At 41.0% G+C, this 7,150-nt stretch overlaps 1 long non-coding RNA gene across 1 annotated transcript; it reads right to left on the bottom strand.

Annotated features, from left to right (window-relative positions):
- Positions 1-5,004: 5,004 nt before the first annotated feature.
- On the bottom strand, positions 5,005-6,783 carry LOC125289708. Its single transcript, XR_007192680.1, has 3 exons — positions 6,621-6,783; positions 5,927-6,041; positions 5,005-5,240 (listed from the first exon to the last, which is right to left on the bottom strand). It is a non-coding gene; the product is annotated as an uncharacterized LOC125289708 (long non-coding RNA).
- Positions 6,784-7,150: the final 367 nt, after the last annotated feature.

Here is a 7,150-nt window from a genome sequence, read left to right on the forward strand (position 1 = left end):
CTTTTCTGAAAGCCTGGAATCTCAGCTTTTCAATGATGTATGATCTGACTGATCATCTGACAAGAGTAGCTGTTTTGAGTTATGACACATAATGTAATCTAACAAGTCATCTTTTGTCATTTAATCCTGTGGCACCAGGGAGCATCAGAGAAACAAAACCTGAAATACTGGCATGACCCTAAGGATTCAGAAAATGTATCATTTACCCATATTATCTGATTTGGAGGGGGTGATTTTCAGTCTTATATCAGACATGGCGTTTGAAAAAAATAATGTGTATAAATTAAGCAGTGACACTGACATAGCTTAAAATCTAAAAACGTTAACAAATAACAAATGAGACATGGATTCTTATGTTTTAAGGTGTGGTAAACCCAATTATGACATTGCCATTACTGTAAAAGGTCAAGGTCATGACCTTTAGGCGTGGTCAATGACATTTTAGCACAGATTGCATCATTCAAGGCCAGGGACAATATTGACAGGCTGGAAGAGACACTGACAGGCCGTGGAACATCCCATAGGGTCAATGGTATAGCAGTGCAGCCTCGGATGTTCGGTCCTGAACTGCCTAGACCAGCTTGTAATGTGCCCAAGAGCAAACAGAGAACTGTCTCTGTATCTTTGCCAGCTATGTCAGTGTATGCTGTGGGAACTAGGTGTGGTCCTCCAACTAGACCCTATGTTGAGGTCAAGACAGATATCTGTGCTGATGCTTTGAAGAAGAACTTCTTATGGTTGCTATGCAGACTGCACTCTGCCACAAATCAAAGCGTTCCTAGCTGGACAGGTTACAACATCTTAGCATCAGTGGATGTTATTCCCAGTGTTGTCAGCTATCGGCCAACCATCAATGCCCTGGCCACCCAGATGGCAACTGTTCATGAGATTCTCCTTCAAAGTAAAAAAAAATCATGACTTCCTTGTCATCAGCAACATGTCAGTTGCCTTTGATCAGGCTCCCTACTGTAAAGTTACAGAAATTCTGTGGGCACATAGAGACAGGTTTCCCAACATTGTGCCAAGACTTGGAGTCTTTCACACCATCTGTATGTTCTTGGGTATGATTGGGAAGCACTTCCAGGTTGCAGGCCTAAGGGACATATGCATTGAATCTGGAGCTGTGGCTGAGGGATCTGTCAGTGGTGTTTTGGATGGCCATAAGTACAAAATCATGTATGAAGCCCTCCTGAGGCTAGTCTGGAATTAGTTTTCCCAGTGGCTCACAGAGAACCATCCTGATGTCCACGATCTCCTAGATATCCTGCCCCTAGACTTGAGTGTCTTTTCTGAGGGCATATCATCAACCACTGTAGAAGAATCACTTGACCGTACAGTCTTTCAGAAAGGTCCATCAGTACTTCTGTGAATTCCTGCAGCATCTCAGGTCTCAGCAAGGTCCACTGGCCAGCTTCTGGATGTCATATATTGACATGGTGGAGGTTGTACTAAACCTTGTGAGGGCATCACATGAAGGAAACTGGGCATTGCACATGGCTAGCATTCGATCAATCATCCCCTGGACCTTTGCCTATGATAAGCCGTGGGGCAGCCGTGGCCTACTGGTTAGCGCTTCGGACTTGTAACTGGAGGGTTGCCAGTTCGAACCTCAACCAGTAGGAATGGCTGAAGTGCCCCTTGAGCAAGGCACCTAACCCCTCACTGCTCCCCGAGTGCCGGTGTTGTTGCAGGCAGCTCACTGCGCCGGGATTAGTGTGTGCTTCACCTCACTGTGTGTTCACTGTGTGCTGAGTGTGTTTTACTAATTCACAGATTGGGATAAATGCAGAGACCAATTTCCCTCACGGGATCAAAAGAGTATATGTACTTATACTTATACTTAATCTGAATTATGCAAGGTCACTCACTGCTTACTACTCAGAGACAGGGCTTGAAAACAAAATTATTTTTCAAACATTCTGTTCCGAACGGTTCATGTAGGCCTATGTTTAACGTTTTCGTTCTTGCATGCGTTCCGCTGCCAACATATCGGTCCTGAACCGGTTCGGAACGCAAAATATCGTTTGTTCTTAAAGTTCCGGCAGTGTTTGGCGGGCCTATCAAGTCTATTTTTGTGGACTTTACCTTAGAATAGACGTACTCATTATTTCCCCTTGATTTAGCCTATACTGTAGCTATGCCCAAAAATAATAGATCACAGACGGCATCCAAAAACATTCAGATGGGCTATCCATCCCATAGCCTACAGACTTACTGTAGGCCTAACCTATGCCTATAAATAATTTCTTATCAAAAATATTTCTGGATACGTGCTAAACTCCTTACCTGGTTGTAGCCTAAGTTTTATCCATATGGAGATTTTCAAAGGCTTGCGCTATAATTCCAACCCTGTTTATAAACAAACCTGTCTGTTGCTGACAAGGCCTATCTCAAATTTCCCGTTTAACTCTTCTATAAAGAATAGGCTATAATTGCGCAAACATTTAAAATCCCGACTTTAAAACAACAAGGTGTGGACAGGCAAAATAGGCTATTACGCATAGGCTACAAACAATTTCCAAATCAGTTTCAGTAGCCTACGCTACGAGCTGGCCTAAGATCCGAAGTGGCAGACGGATAGGTTACATTACAACAGCAAGACAAAATATACACATTTGGACCAAAGGTCCATTTATTCGTTTTTTTTTTTCAAACTGCAGAAATTAAATTATTAGTCTGTTCGCCTACAATCAAACGAGTAGAACACTTAGGATATGCTTTTGTGAAATTTTATAAAATATATAGAAAACGAAAAAAAAAACGTTATTAACCGGTTTTGTGGATTTCAGAATAACGTTTCTGTTCGGAACAGTTGAAGACCATTTTGTTTTCGTTTCCGTTCCGCTCCTCGTAAAAATTTCGTAAAATTCTGTTCGCCGGGTTTTCGCTGTTCCTTGAACCGGTTCGAGCCCTGCTCAGAGATGAGCCATATCAAAGTCAAAGTCAAAGTCAAAGTCAGCTTTATTGTCAATTTCTTCACATGTTCCAGACATACAAAGAGATCGAAATTACGTTTCTCACTATCCCACGGTGAAGACAAGACATATTTGACCAATTTTAAGTCCACAGACAAACATAACATTCAACAAAAACAAAAAGTAAGTAAATAAGTAAATAAGAGGGCACATATAATAATAATAAAAAAATAAGAGCAGCAAAATTTTGTTGAAATTGTGCATAGACAGTCAATAAAATACTAGTGCAAATACTGTAAAATACTATAAAATACTGTTTGACCTAAATAATAAAGAAAGTGGCATAGTGGTGCAAGTTATGTAAGAGCAGCAGAAGTGTTGTGTTTTCAGGACAACAACACCAAGTTGTAAAGTGTACAAGTGTGCAAGTGTTCAAGTGTGCAGGTGGAGTAGTGCAGGCGGCCATTGTGGGTCCAATGTCCAGGATGTTATGTAGCTGAGGGTGGTTCTCATATTGAACATGAGAAACCAGATCTGTACATGTTTCTCTGTGAAGGTGGCTTTTCGGCCCAGCTGAGTGCAACAAACACATTTGGCAGGGTTATGATTAACCAGACCCCAATCAGGACACTCAGGCACAAACTCAGGCACAAAAGGGTTCAGCTTGAACCCAGCAGCTGTCTCAAGATATTACCTTACTGCTGAGTAAAAAAGCACTTACCTGTCTATATTGAAAAGCTCCCTGGGACTCCAACAAAGTGACTGTTCTCACAAAGACCTTGGACAAAGCAAAATTGGCAAAGACGAAGAACACATTACAAGCACTGTGGATCTGTTGGATTCTAGTTGGATAAATCCATTTGCAGGTGGTGAGTAGGGACTTGTTTCTCTGTCTACTAGAAGTACAGCACCAGCAGATGTTGCCGAAGACCTTCTGAATTCATACACCATTGGCAAGAATGCCTACAGAACCTTCTCTGCTGAGCGTGTTGAGAGTAATCCTCCTGCAAAGCAGTTCCATGCACCACTCTCCAAGATGAAACTGAAAACGTTCTCCTCAATGCAGGGAAAGGTAAAGACATGCAAAACTGGGAATAAAGAAGTTATCCTCAAAGCTGATAATCGAATATTTGCCCAGATAGAACTGATTGCACAGAGTAGACAGCTAAACCTGAAGGAGGTGTTATCTCATCCCTTTGGACCACTTCTGTGGGCTCTTGCTTCACCAGATGGCAATGTGAGGAAGACTTGCAAATCCTCACTTGCCAAGCAACTGCTCAAGTTCCCATGTGTTGCTGAATCATTGCCATTAAATTCCACCTGCGTAATAGATGGCATGGCGCTTGTTCAGAATCTGAACGGTGATGGCAAGACATTTGCTGATATTGCAGACTATGCCTTGTCCACTGTGCTAGCTGAAGCAAGTCATAGCACCTGTGTTGACATTGTTTTTGATGTATATAATGAGGCTTCTATCAAACACATGGAGAGAGTGGCCAGAGGTGCAGACTCAGGCACAGAGGACAGACAGATCACTGCAGGGCACAGAGTTCAGCAATGGAAGAAATTCCTACAAAGCAACAACAACAAAACAAATCTTGCTACCTTCTTGCTCAAAGAGTTGGGCAAAGAACAGTCTAGAACAAGACTCGGTGAAAAGGTTCTGTACACTACAACCAAAGATCAGTGTTACAAGCTGACCCAACAGGGAGTGCACAAGGTAGCAGACCTGTCGTCCACTCAGGAAGAGGCTGCCAAACGTATGCTAGGCCAGTGGTTTTCAAAGTGGGGGCCGGGGGGCCCCCCTGAGGGGGCCAGGGGCCGCAGCAAGTTGGAAGGAAAAATAAAAGCAACAAATAAATACATTTGGAAAATTTAAAATATACCTATTACTATGAGGATTGTTATACAGTGGCATTATAATAATGTGACGCATATCTGAACATTATATTTCCCATGATAATGACTTGGAATAATAGTAGAGTGATAGCTCTCATAGCTGAAAAAAGTGTTTGTGGCTAAAATAGTTATTAGGTTATTAGCTTAATGTATTTTTACATTTGCCGATGCAGAAGTAAAGGTGCAGAAGTAAAGGTGATTTTTTACTTGTATATCTTGAGCATTACAGGTAACCACTGAATTTGTGAAACTAAAATAACAAAAACTAATATGTACTAAGCTAGTACATAGTCAATACATATTAGATCACTTTAAAGACACAGATGCAAATGCTGTAAATAAAGGTGAACAAAGTCCTTGAAATCAGAAGCTGCCACTGCTCAATGACTTCTGCCCCATCTGGTAGGATTTCAAAATGTTCCAGATCTGAAAACAGAAATATTGGTATATGTCACATCTTTGAACTTACTGTAAACTATGAACAAGTGCTCACAAATTAAGCTAAAAAAATATTTTTTATGTGGTAATCATAGACTGTGGAGGCAATATATGACAACAACGAAGTAAGATTTGCAGACTCACTCCCAATATTTATAATGAACAACAAACTCACAGAACACTTAGCTGAATGGGGACAGGACACGCGTATTCAACTATTGCACATGCCCTGTTTATGCGGGCAATAAGCAAAAACAAATGTGGTGTATTTAAAGTAATGTAGAATAAATATTTCTTGTATTTTTGTGTTTTCAGTGAAACAGTGTAAGCTCATATCTACACCCTATTGAGGTAGTTATTAACAGTTAGGCCAAGGTCCAGTCAAACAATAGCCAGCCACTGGTGCCATATTGTTTTATTATGCAATCTGTATCCAACCAAAACCTGCTGATTTGAAGGCATAATGCAACTACTTTCCGTGTGTGACTTATCAAAAGATGCTAATGATAAATTATTTTGATAGTTATTGCACAGATGTGCCCTGGACTGCTCAAAATAAAAGGCCACTCTAAATGTCTGAAATGCATTCATGTTTGTTCAGTATATGGTAACGATGTCTGGAATATACAACCAGTAGGTTGCTCCAATTAAATGTATGAAAAATGTCAAAGTACCATGGAATCAGTGCTGAAGTGATGCTTCTGAGTGTCGACTGCACAGACGAGAATTGAAGTTAGGAGTCCAGAGCCCTCTCCAGCACCCAACCTGTCTGGATTACCTACAGGGAAACTTTGCATAGACAAGAAGTGTTCGTTCAAATTTGTGTTTAACAAATAAATGGCATCAATAAGAGTTTCAAACGTCAGTTATAACTATCGCTTGTTATCACAGCTCCATGTTCAAAGTATATGGTCAATGGTTCATAGCGGTTCACAATTTTGCCTCAGCTAGCCGACAACAAGCCTTTTAATGCTTCGGCTCTTAAACGTGACAACCCAAAGACTGTATAAATTGTCAATGGACTAAGCATTCCCACAGAGCCGTATTTACAAAAGGTTTTTGACGAGAACATGCTTTGTTGCCCCAGTATGTTTGTGAACTAACGTTAACTTTAGAGCTGTCTGTTCATTGACTCACACCTGGCTAGTATGACCAACGTTAAGCTAACTCATAACGGGAGCACAATGGTTTTCACTAACGTTAACTTTATGTATGTGTGTGCTTCTGCCATTCGGTCATCATTTTCGACATTAACTTATTTGAGGGCGATATGACGCTTAACGTAGCCTAACGTTAGTGCCCACTCGATGCTAAATAATGCTAACATCTAGTGCTACGTGAAATAGTAGTGGAATGAATGTCACTTACCTGAAAAAACTGGAACGAAGTCTTCTGAAAGTGTCGGTTAGTAGGCTTCAATTAATAGCTTAGCAAACCATTTTATGTCAGCTTTTTGAATAAAGATGTTCAGAAAGGATGTGGTAACTTTGTGTATAATCATGGCTGAGACGTCAAAGTTTCAGGGTTTCCACTCAGCTGCCAACGTCTGCTGCTGTATGCCTCGACGTCAGCCGTCAATCAAGCCGACCACGCCCTTAATTATTCATATATTTTATATCTAAATGTGATCTAAACTAATGAGTTAGAAAAAAATTCACCCCCCTCACAGTTGTCAGGCACTGGGAAACTACCGAAAAGTACAATAAAAGTCCATGGGACCAGGCTTTAAAACATGTATTTACGCTGTGAAAGCGGACATTTTAACATGGGAGTCTATGGACATTTGCTCGCTTTTGGGACCAGTCCCTAGCGGATTTTCGATGTATTGCAGTTTTTCGAACTTCCGGGTAGGCTTCATTGTTCAGATTAGAATGTTGCCGCTTGCCCTATAATCAGTA

The sequence above is a fragment of the Alosa alosa genome, chromosome 24, assembly GCF_017589495.1.
Source record: "Alosa alosa isolate M-15738 ecotype Scorff River chromosome 24, AALO_Geno_1.1, whole genome shotgun sequence".
NCBI classification, from domain to species: Eukaryota; Metazoa; Chordata; class Actinopteri; order Clupeiformes; family Clupeidae; genus Alosa; species Alosa alosa.